The sequence below is a fragment of the Lactuca virosa genome, chromosome 6 (genome assembly GCF_052849685.1).
Source record: "Lactuca virosa cultivar CGN04683 chromosome 6, Lactuca_virosa_CGN04683_v6, whole genome shotgun sequence".
NCBI classification, from domain to species: domain Eukaryota; kingdom Viridiplantae; phylum Streptophyta; class Magnoliopsida; order Asterales; family Asteraceae; genus Lactuca; species Lactuca virosa.
Window position 1 is genome coordinate 230,472,492 of NC_136431.1, and position 12,055 is coordinate 230,484,546.

Consider the following 12,055-nt stretch of genomic DNA (forward strand, 5'->3'; position numbering starts at 1 on the left):
AAACTGTGTCGGTTGTAGATAACCTAGAAAATAATGTGTTGTGTATTGATTCCTCTACTAGCTTGGATAAAGCATCATTGTGGCATTGTCGTCTTGGATATGTAAGCAAGAAACGCATAGGCCAACTCCAAAAGGATGGAGTCCTGGAATCATTTGACCTAAAGTCAGATGATAGTTGTGAATCTTGTTTGCTTGGGAAAATGACAAAATCACCCTTCACCGGTACTTGTGATAGGGGTGAGGGTTTGTTGGACCTTATACATAAGTTAGATATGGTTATGTCTACTTAATCACCCTTCAAAACCGCCACAAGGGATGCTAATCGCTATTATCTGACTTTTACTGATGATTATAGTAGATATGGTTATGTCTACTTAATCAAGCATAAGTTAGAGACTTTTGAAAGGTTTAAAGAGTTTAAACAGGAAGTAGAAAATCAATTGGGCAGGAACATTAAGATGCTTCGATCCGATCGAGGTGGTGAGTATCTTAGTACAGAGTTCCTCGACTATCTTAAGGAGTGTGAGATTGTCTCACAATTGACACCTCCCAGGACACCACAGCTGAATGGTGTGGCTGAGAGGCGTAATCGGACCTTGTTAGACATGGTTCATTCCATGATGAGTCGAGCTTCGCTACCAATCTCTTTTTGGGGGTATACCTCAGAGACTGCCGCCCATATCCTTAATCTAGTCCCTACAAAGAAGGTTGCCAAAACACCTCATGAGATGTGGACTGGGAAAGTTCCCAACTTGGACCACATAAAGATTTGGAGTTGCGAGGCTTTTGTGAGACGCGAGACTCACGATAAGCTCAAACCTTGAAGTGAGAGGTGTATTTTCATCAGCTACCCACAGAAATCCTTTGGCTACCTCTTCTACAAACCCAATGATAATGTGGTCTTTGTAGCAAGGAGCGGAGTCTTTCGAGAGAGAGAGTTCATAAGCCAAGGAAATAGTGGGAGGAAAATTAACCTTGAAGAAATTCAAGAGTCAAGTGGTGAAGGAACCTCAAACCATAGCAATCAACCTGAGGAAGAAACTCCTGTTGATTCGACTGACGAATCTGTACCTTAGAGGCGTTCCACAAGAGTTAGGAATGCACCTGAGCATTACTATGGTTTCCATATTACTGCGGAAGGTGATACACTTATCAATGATAGTACACTAGTAAATCTGGATGGATCTAATAGCTACACGGAAGCTATGGCAGGCCCTGAGGCTGCTAAATGGAAAGAGGCTATGGACAGCGAGATACAGTCCATGTATGACAATCAAGTTTGGAACTTGGTTGACAATGTACCTGGTCGTAAGACAGTCAGGTGCAAATGGATCTTCAAGAAGAAGACCGACATGGATGGTAATGTACACACTTATAAGGCACGACTGGTTGCAAAGGGCTTTTCTCAATCTCCGGGAGTTGATTATGATGAGACCTTTTCACCAGTAGCAAAGATTAAGTCTATTTGGGTTATGCTAGCCATTGCTGCATTTCATGACTATGAAATATAGAAAATGGATGTTAAAACCGCTTTCCTTAATGGGAAGTTGGCTGAGGATGTTTACATGAGTCAGCCAGAGGGTTTTGTCAGTACAGAGTACCCTAATAGAGTGTGTAAGCTTGAAAAATCCATTTATGGATTGAAACAAGCACCTCGCAAATGGAATCTTTTTTTCGATGAGAAAGTCAAAGAGTTTGGCTTCTCGAGAAGTGAAGATGAGTCCTGTGTATATGTTAGAGCTAGTGGGAGTATAGTTAGCTTCTTGGTGTTGTATGTGGATGACATACTGCTCAAAGGAAATGACAACCCAACCTTGCAGGAGGTGAAGTCCTGGCTTGGGAAGTGTTTTGCTATGAAGGACCTTGGAGAGGCTGCCTATATGCTAGGGATAAGGATATTAAGAGACAGGAGTAAAAGACTAATTGGACTTAGTCAGAGTACCTACTTGGATAAGGTGTTAAAAAGGTTCAACATGCAGAATTCCAAGAAAGGAGAATTACCGATCCAAAGCAATGTCAAACTGAGCAAGGCTCAGAGCCCGAGTACAGAGGCTGAGATAGCTGAGATGAGTCGATTACCATATGCTTCCGTTATTGGCTCGATCATGTATGATATGTCTTGTACCCGCCCTGATGTGGCCTTCGCTTTGAGCATGGTCAGCAGATATCAAGGGAACCCTGGCAAGGCTCACTGGACTGCGGTAAAGAATATTCTTAAGTACCTACGGAGGACTAAGGATTGGATCCTTACCCTTGGTGGGAGTGATGACTTGAGAGTAGTAGGGTATAGTGATGCTAGCTTTCAGACTGATAGGGATAACTTCCGCTCTCAGTCGGGCTGGGTCATTAGTCTAAATGGAGGGGCAATTACTTGGAAGAGTTCCAAGCAGGAGACGGTAGCTGATTCGACCTGTGAATCAGAGTACATAGCAGTGAGTGAAGCGAAAAAGGAGACGATATGGCTGAAGAACTTCATTGGAGACCTTGGAGTTGTACCAACTATTAAGGAGCCTATGGAGATTTTCTGTGACAGCAATAGTGTGGTTGCCTTAGCCAAGGAACCGAGAGATCATGGCAGATCCAGACATATTGACAGAAAATATCACTTCATAAGACATAAGATAGAAGAAGGACTCCTCGTGGCAAAGAGGGTATCATCAGAAGATAATCCTGTAGATCCCCTCACGAAGGGACTGACGAGGGTTAGGCATTTACAGCATGCGAGGCGCATCGGGCTGAAGGATGATATTAGTTTTATAGATTAGATAGCTATTTCTGAAACTTGTAAAATGTAATCGACATTTGATGATGAATAAAAGGTGTGTTTATTTATGAGTAAGGTGTTACTGTCTTTTGTCAATTATTTACTATTGTTTCAGCTTTGCATGTTTTGACTTCCAGAATAAATTACTTTATTCAAACTTCCACAGTCGGTCATACGTCGGAAGTAGGTATGAATTAAGACTGTCATGAATTGGGCTTGTAGATGACTAAAGGTGTTTAGCCATAACAAACGTTGCTACAACATTCATGAGTGCTCATAAGTTCTGAGTATTGGAATAAACCCACGCTTACTTGCATCGCTTCATGGAATTTATCTCGAGTGATCGTGAGACGGTAATATCATATAAGTCTTCAAACATAGAGATATGGGTTGTTGCCTATGAGTTGGTTGTGCATTGATTGCACGAAAATGCATCAGTAACTTGATGTTATAAAACGTGCCTTTGTGTATAATTCAACAAGTAGTAGAACAAGTATATGAGTCGAAGTTTATCTGTTCCTTCTAGTCCTTGGAGGATTAGAAGCGATATCTGGGCCCCTCGATGATTTTGTTTTGACCTATGTACCGGGCCCGGTCAGAACCTAATTGATGTGTTCAATTTAGTTCTATGTCAAACAAATCGGAAATCGGGAAACAAACTGTTGGACAATAAGTACGACGTTGTTCCATGTATTTGTCCGGCTGATATCTTGAAAACAGAGGATTATATGATCACTTATCTAAAATAGCGCTTCATAGTTCAACAGAGTTTTAAGAGCTACAATTGTCGGTTGGTTCCTGAAGTAATATAGGCAAATATAGTTATTAGACTTATCCAAGTGGGAGACTGTTGGATAAGGTGTCTAAGTCCATAACTTTATTTGGTATATACTTGACCCGACCCGACATGGTCCATTTGGGTTGCACTTCACCCGAACTATTGTATGGTTAAACTTTTGAGAATTGTATGTTTATGATTGATTAATATATTATAAGTTATAATATATTAATATGAAATCATATTATTTAATTAGTATTTGATCATAAATTAATTTAGAATTAATTTGGTGATCAAAAAGATGACTAATTAAATATGGGCTCTTGTATTTATATAAGTGTGGGCTAATACTCATTTGGAATGGGCTTGGCATGCATGGGAGTCCATGGATAGTCCATGGAGCTTTTAACCCATGGATCCTTGGAAAGGAAGAGTCATGGGTATTAGGGTTTACATGGATGTAACCCTAATTCCCCACACTATATAAAGGAGCTTATGATGCTTGAAATGGCACTACTAAGTGTGTGTAAGAAGGTGGCTGATTTCTATAAGCAAACATACACTCTCATAGTTTTTCCAAAGTTTGTGGTGATTTGTGACTTCCATTTGAGGCATCCACATTATTGGTGCTTGGCTCTCAAACTCCAAGGAATCAACTCACTATTGAAAGGTGTGTAATTTATCTAGCTTTTATGTTTAAAGTTCCCCATGCCATGCTAGATAGGTTATGAACCTTGGAAAAACAGATTTGCATGTATTCATAGTAAAACATAGATCCAAGGTTTCTAGTGTTGCATGTACACCATAGGAGTTTTAGGATGCTCAAAACCCTTCAATTTGTTTTATAGACCTAGTGATAACGTGGTCTTCGTAGCACGAAGGGGTGTCTTTCATGAAAGAGAACTCATATGGCAAGAGGATAGTGGGAGGAAAATTAACCTTGAAGAGCTTCAAGAGTTAAGCGATGAAGGAACCTCTAACACTTGCGCTCAACCTGAGGATGAAACTCTTGTTGAACCGGTTGACGAGTCCTTACCTCTAAAACGTTCCATTAGAGTTAGTGTTCCACCTGTGTTGTATGGTTTCCATATAACAACTGAAGGTGATACGTTTATCAGTAATAGTATACTGGTAAATTTGGATGAACCTAACAACTACAAGGAAGCCATGGCGGGCCAAGAGTCTGCAAAGTGGAAAGAGGCGATGCACAGCGAGATTCAGTCCATGTATGGCAATCACGTTTGGAACTTGGTTGACAATGTACCAGGTCGTAAGACGGTCGGGTGCAAGTGGATCTTTAAGAAAAAGACCGACATGGATGGAAAGTGCACACATATAAAGCACGATTGGTTGCGAAGGGCATTACTGAAACTCCTGGAGTTGACTATGACGAGACCATCTCACCAGTAGCCAAGATCAAGTCTATAAGGGTTATGCTAGCCATAGCTGCGTTTCATCATTATGAAATATGGCAGATGGATGTCAAAACTGCTTTCCTTAATGGGAAGTTGGCTGAGGATGTTTACATGAGTCAGCCAGAGGGTTTTGTAGATGAAAAGTACCCTAATAGAGTGTGTAAGCTTGAGAAATCCATTTATGGATTAAAGAAGGAATCTCGCAGATGGAATCCTTGTTTCGATGAAAAAGTCCAAGAGTTTGGTTTTTCGAGAAGCGAGGATGAGTCCTGTGTATATGTCAAAGATAGTGGGAGTATAGTTAGCTTTCTGGTGTTGTATGTGGATGACATACTACTCATAGGAAACGACATTCCAACCTTGCAGGAAGTTAAATCCTGGCTTGGAAAGTGTTTCCCTATGAAGGACCTCAGAGAAGCTGCTTACATTCTGGGGATAAGGATTTTGAGAAATAGGACTAAAATACTGATAGGACTTAGTCAAAGTACCTACTTGGACAAGATGTTGAAACGTTTCAACATGGAGAATTCCAAGAAAGGAGAATTGCCTATCCAGAGCAATACCAAACTGAGTAAGACTCAGAGTCCGAGTACCGATGCCGAGATAGCAGAGATGAGTCAAGTGCCATATGCTTCCGCCGTTGGCTCGATCATGTATGCTATGGCATGTACTCGCCCTGATGTGGCATTGAGCATGGTCAGTCGATATCAAAGGAATCTTGGTAAAGCTCAGTAGTAAAGAACATTCTTAAGTACCTACGAAGGACTAAGGACTGGGTCCTTACCCTCGGTGGGAGTGATGACTTGATAGTGACAGGGTATAGTGACGCCAACTTTCAGACCGACAAAGATAATTTCCGCTCTCATTTGGGCGGGGTATTTACCCTGAATGGAGGAGCAGTAACATGGAAAAGTTCCAAGCTGGAGATTGTAGCTGATTCAACGTGCGAATCAGAGTACATAGCAGCAAGCGAAGCGTCGAAGGAGGCAATATGGCTAAAGAAGTTCAGTGGAGACCTTGGAGTTGTACCAACTATAAAGGAGCCTATGGATATTTTCTGTGATAATTAGGGTGCGGTCGCCTTAACCAAGGAACCAAGGGATCATGGCAGATCCAGGCACATCGACAGAAAATATCACTTCATAAGACATCAGGTACAAGAAGGGCTCCTCGTAGTGAAGAGGGTATCGTCAGAAGAGAACCCAACAGATCCCCTTACGAAGGGATTGAGTAGGGCTAAGCATTTTCAGCATGCTAGGAGCATTGGCCTGAGGGACGATATTAGTTTTAGTGATTAGATAGATAGTTAGAAACTTGTAATAAATAAATGTAATTGACATTTTATGATTAAGTAATAAGAGTTTTATTTATGAGTAAAGTTTACTATCCTTTGTCAATTGTTTATTTTGTGTTTCATATTTGCATGTTTTACTTCCTAATAATAAGATTATTCGAATTATCCACAGTCAATCATACTTTGGAAGTAAGTTATGAGGTTAGACTGTCATGAATTGGTTTGTAGATTATCTAAGGTGTTAGACATAGCAAAAGCTTGCTGCAACATTCATGAGTGCTTTTGAAATAAGATTTGAGTATTGGATTAAACCCACGCTCATATGAATCACTTCATGGAATTCATCACAAGTGATTGTGAGACGATAATATCATATAGTCTTCAAACCAAGATATATAACTTGTTGCTTATGAGTTGGTTGCACATTGATAGTACGAAAACGCATCAGTAACTTGATGTTATAAAATGTATTGTTGTGTATAATTTAACAAGTAATTAGTACAAGCATATTAGTCGAAGTTTATCTATTCCTTTTATCCTAAGAGGATTAAAAGTGATATATTGGGCCCCTCGATGATTTTGTGTTGACTTATGTGTCGGGCCTGGTCATGACTCAATTAATGTGTTCAATTAAGTTCTATGTCAAACAAATCAGAAATCGGGAAACAAACAGTCAGACAATAAGTATAACTTTATTCCATGTCTTTGTCTACACGATATCTTGAAGAACAGAGGATTATATGATCCCTTATCTAAAGGACGCGTCATTGACTACGTCAGAGTTCGACAGCGGCTTTTAAGACTACGATTGCTAATTGGATTTTGAAGTTGCATTGGCAGTTATAGTTATTAGACTTATCCAAGTGGGAGACTGTTGGATTATGTGTCTAAGCCCATAACTATAATTGGTATGTACTTGACTCGATAGTAGCGTGGTCATTTTGGGTTGCCTTCAGCAGAGCAATTTGATAGGATGGATATTTGAGAAAGATGTTATTTGTGATTTATTAATATATTAAAAGAATAATATATTAATTGAGAAATCATATTACTTGATTGGTATTGATTAGGAATTAATTTAGTGATCAAAAGAGACTGATTAAATTAACAGGGACTGATTAGGTAAATCAGTAATACTTATAGTTTGGGCTAATGATCCATATTAATTAAGGATGGACAGAATCTATGTGAGGGTCCATGAAGATTTCATCCAAGGGCCTATCATATGGTTTATTGGATTGCTTATGGCCTAAGCAAGTGAATTAGGGTTTCCAAGTTAAAACCCTAAGGATCCTACATTATAAATAGAACCCCTAGCACTCCCAAAATCGGCCAATGCTTCAAAGAGAATAACCTAGCCGTTTTTGAGTGCCTCCTAACCTCTCTCATATTCTTCCAACTTGCTCTTGGTGTTTGTGACTTATTAGAGGTATCACATTTCAGGTACTAAGCTCTTAAAAGGTCAAGATCTACAAGCTACAACAAAGAGGTATTCATCTAACTTGTTTTATGTTGTAAATCTCGAAATTGTATGCTAGTTAGGGTTTATGCTTTGGATAATTAAAATTGCATGTATAACTTGAGAAAACCTAGATCCAAAGCATTAGGGCTGTATGTGCACCATAGGAATGTTATAGTGCTCAAAACCCATCAGAATTTACCTTGTATGATCTATTAGGAGGTGTGTAGCATCTACTTTTTAACGGTGTGAGCTTGTTAGCATTTGACCGCATTTGCAAGGTGAGTCTTCTCATTATACTATATAGGATGTTAGCTATCTTTACGACTCGTGCATGTACGTTGGACGGGGCCCGTTATATGAATAGGGTGGGACCCAAAACATGATCTGGGCATGGCCCGTATGCGAGGCCTGTTGTGTATGTTGGGCGAGGTTCGTATTGGTTATGTGGTATTTTGGGGAACTCATTAAGCTTTGTGCTTACGGTTTTGTGGTTTAAATGTTTCAGATACTTCTGGTTCCAAAAGGAAGGGCCTTGCATGATCGCACAACATCCCCTAAACTTTATTATGCACTATTTCTTTGATTCACTCTGATGTTTGAGAATATTTTATACTTTGTTTGGTGTTGGAACCAAATGGTTATGTTGTTTTGGTGTTTTGAAAATGAATTTTTTGCTAGTATTTTTGGACTTTACATGAATGAAGTGCAAAGCTGACCAAGAGTGGGGGGGGGGGGAAGTGGAGCATTGTAGTTAGACCTACCTAACTACTAAGGTTAGTACATGGTGATGTTTGTCCAACATGATACATGTAATAATTTTTGAAATGTTATTTATGTATTTTTAAATTGGTATGTGTTAAATTCCATGAAATCTGTAGGATTATCTTGTTTTTATGTAGAATATGTTACTTCATATGAACTATCGCCATAGATTGTCGATTTGTCTAGACATTGTAACACATTATTGGGATGGTACCTCCGTTCATGAAGTAGTGACATATCTCAATGTGGGAAACGTTTAGGAACAATATGGTATACACTGGGAACAAGCTTCGGACTAGGTATAAACCTTGTAGGTGAAATGCATGATCGATAAACGAAACATGTTCTACCTTTAAGGTAGATATGGACCCATTGAGGGGACCGTAGAATCGATATTGACTGGTTTCCTGCATTTTAAGGGGATTGCAAGTTTTGGCTTGGATTTTTTTAATTGTTTGTTGGGAATTTGTATTAATATTTTGAAATAGCATTTTGGGTCTCAAGACCCATGTACACACCAGACGGTATTGTGTCACATATCACTTTTTATTGACATGTGTTCTAGATGAGAATTTGAAGTGAGTTACTATGTACTTTACAGAGGTTGTTTCTTTTGGAAAAGACATAGATCATACGGTTTAGCATGGGCAAACATTGGAACTAATTATTTTTCTGTGGGTATTTTTATACTTATACTATTGTCTATGGTTGTTTATCTTTTTGTAAACCTCAAATAATTGATCATGTATGTGTGACATATATGGACTTTCTTCCATTTTATATGACATTAGTACAACATATAATGTCTATATTTAATTATATTCATTGTAATAAATAATGAAGTGTTGCACTTAACTTGTAAATTTAATAAAAGGATTGTGCCCACAATTTCCATAATGGGAATTCAAGAAAACATTTGAAAACATTGTATGGTTCCACATAATATTAGAAATTTAATTTTTCCAAGTCTCCGATATATCCATATGGTTTATATAGGAACCATATAAATGAACTCATACTTACTTCCTAGGATATTCCATATGCAACCAACAAGATTTTAATGTTCCTATCCATGGAAACTATGATTAACACGATAACCTTGAAGTCACCCTTAAGATGAGCACCATCTATTATGATTGTTCTCCTATATCAATTATGAAACAAAAGCAACTAAAAGTATTGATGCAAGGTTAACAAATTGTGAAAATATACATCCATATATGGAAATATAAATAACACCTACCATGAAACTAGTTGTGAGGAAAATGTACTCAAATTTATCTTTATCGTCCGCCCAAATGTAGGTCATGCTGCAAGGATTCTCCTTCTTCAAATTATAACAAACGAACCTTCTTGGCACCCTTCAAAAGTTTTAGAGTATAACACTTTGCACTCCAGCATTTTTTGTATGAAATATCATTTTTGTACCTCGCGTTGAAATCATGTGATTTTGTTCCCCGATAAACTCTATTATGATTATTTGATAATTTGTCTTTCTAGTAAATTACCAGAAACCATTTTGTTCCTTGACAGTTATTTAGGTGCAACTGCGTTCTTGAACAAGTTTATTCATCAATAAATTTATGCACTTGGAACAGTTCAACGAACTTAAGCAAGGTAGCCGAAATATGCCTAGTAACTACACATTTTTCCTCAAGCCTCTCTTTTTAGAGATATCCATCATGTACCGAAAACCCTCTTCATTACCTTTCAACCTAAGAGTGAATTGAATATCTTTCTTGATTTTAAATGTTTGCAGGTATTTGATTTTTTGTTGTTGGCTTTTGGGTGTATGATGGAGTGTGGTTATAAATGAGGTTTGGACAAGGTGATGGATGAGACATACTCTAAATAACCTTTTTCAAGGTCAAATATACCTAAACAATGTTCTATTGGCTCCCTGTGAGGAACTAAACTTATATCATTAGCATGGGGAAGTATTTGCCGGTATAAGTATCCTTACATGTAAGAACATTATCATCATATATGTATGTATAATTTTCTAAGGACACATACTAAATAGGTTCTACTTATGCTTTTACTGGATCAGTTATCACATGTCCCTCTTCACTAGATGGGTTTGCACCAAACGCTCTTACGAAATCAAAGTATCTACCTACAACTGATTAATTTAACACATTATATTTGTGTATATGGGCACCATGACCGTCTACCATACACATATATAATTGTTTTTATGTACCATGAACATCATCATTTAGGTTATTGATATCATTATCATCAATTATTTATATAACATACTGCAAATTAGGATGTTTGAAAAACAAACTTATAGTATAACTATCTTTTGAACCTATTTTTAATAGAACCGAGTACAACAATCAAATATACATACATAGGAAAAGATACATCATAACCTTCATCTTTGACCTATGATATTTAGTTTTATTATTGATCATCTATCATGAACCTTCCAATGCAAACGACAACGAAAAATGATGAACTCAATTTGTTGAAAATACTTGTTCGTAAAAAAAACATATACAACCCTATCTTTAGTGATATTAATAAGAATATTTTATAGATCGTTAGATAGATTAATAATCATTGGGAAAGAAATTTCGAAGTGCAATTCTTCATATATCATTTTCATAGTACATACACCTATAAATGGGGAGATGATTCATACAACAATTTCTCAATCTCACCTATGAAATCCTAACCTAACCTATGAAATCCCTAATTCCGCATTAAGAATGTAAATTTTCTAAGAGGCCATTACGACATAAGAGACCTCACTCCAAAATGCGCTTAGAACATTGAATTTTATTAAGTATTTTCTCGTAGGTATCCCATTTCACACGGCTCTACGAAATTTGTGGTTATTTATAGAATTTACTAAATTTTTTATTTTGTGTTAGTAAAAGTAAATAAATTAAACCCGGTTATTTTAATATTTTCATTGTATTAAATTATTAATTGAAAGTTATAGAATGATAACATGGACAATATTCGAGCTGTCTTATCAAAAATCCTTTATATGGACCAAAATATGAGCTGTCCCATCTCAAAACTTTGATGGCACCATATGTGCTTACAAAAGAAAAAAGTAAATAAAAAGTTATATTAAAAAAATTACAAAACGAAGAGAGCGTTTAACCGAACATGGCGGGCATGTGGGTGTGGTGAAAGTTTATCATGTGGCCATTCACTCATTCATGTGCGCATGATTATAAACTCCCACAATTAGATAAAAAAACTTATAACTGCTATAAGTACTCTAACCAATTTTACCACCTTAAAATCAATCAAATCAATTTTTTATTTTTGATTTGATATTATTTTTTTCCTTTTTCTTTTTGATTTTTTCCTTTTATTTTATTATTATTATTATTATTATTATTATAAATTTCAATAATCAGAAAAAATTCGGACAACATTTTAAATTTCGGATGACATTTTAAAATTCGGTAACATTATAAATTCGCACGACATTATAAAATTCGAACGACTTTTTTGTCCGTAATTAAAAAATATAAAAAAATATTTAAAAACCGATTTTATATAGCCGCTTGAATTTATAATGTCGTCCGAATGTTAAAATTTTGTGCGAAATTTA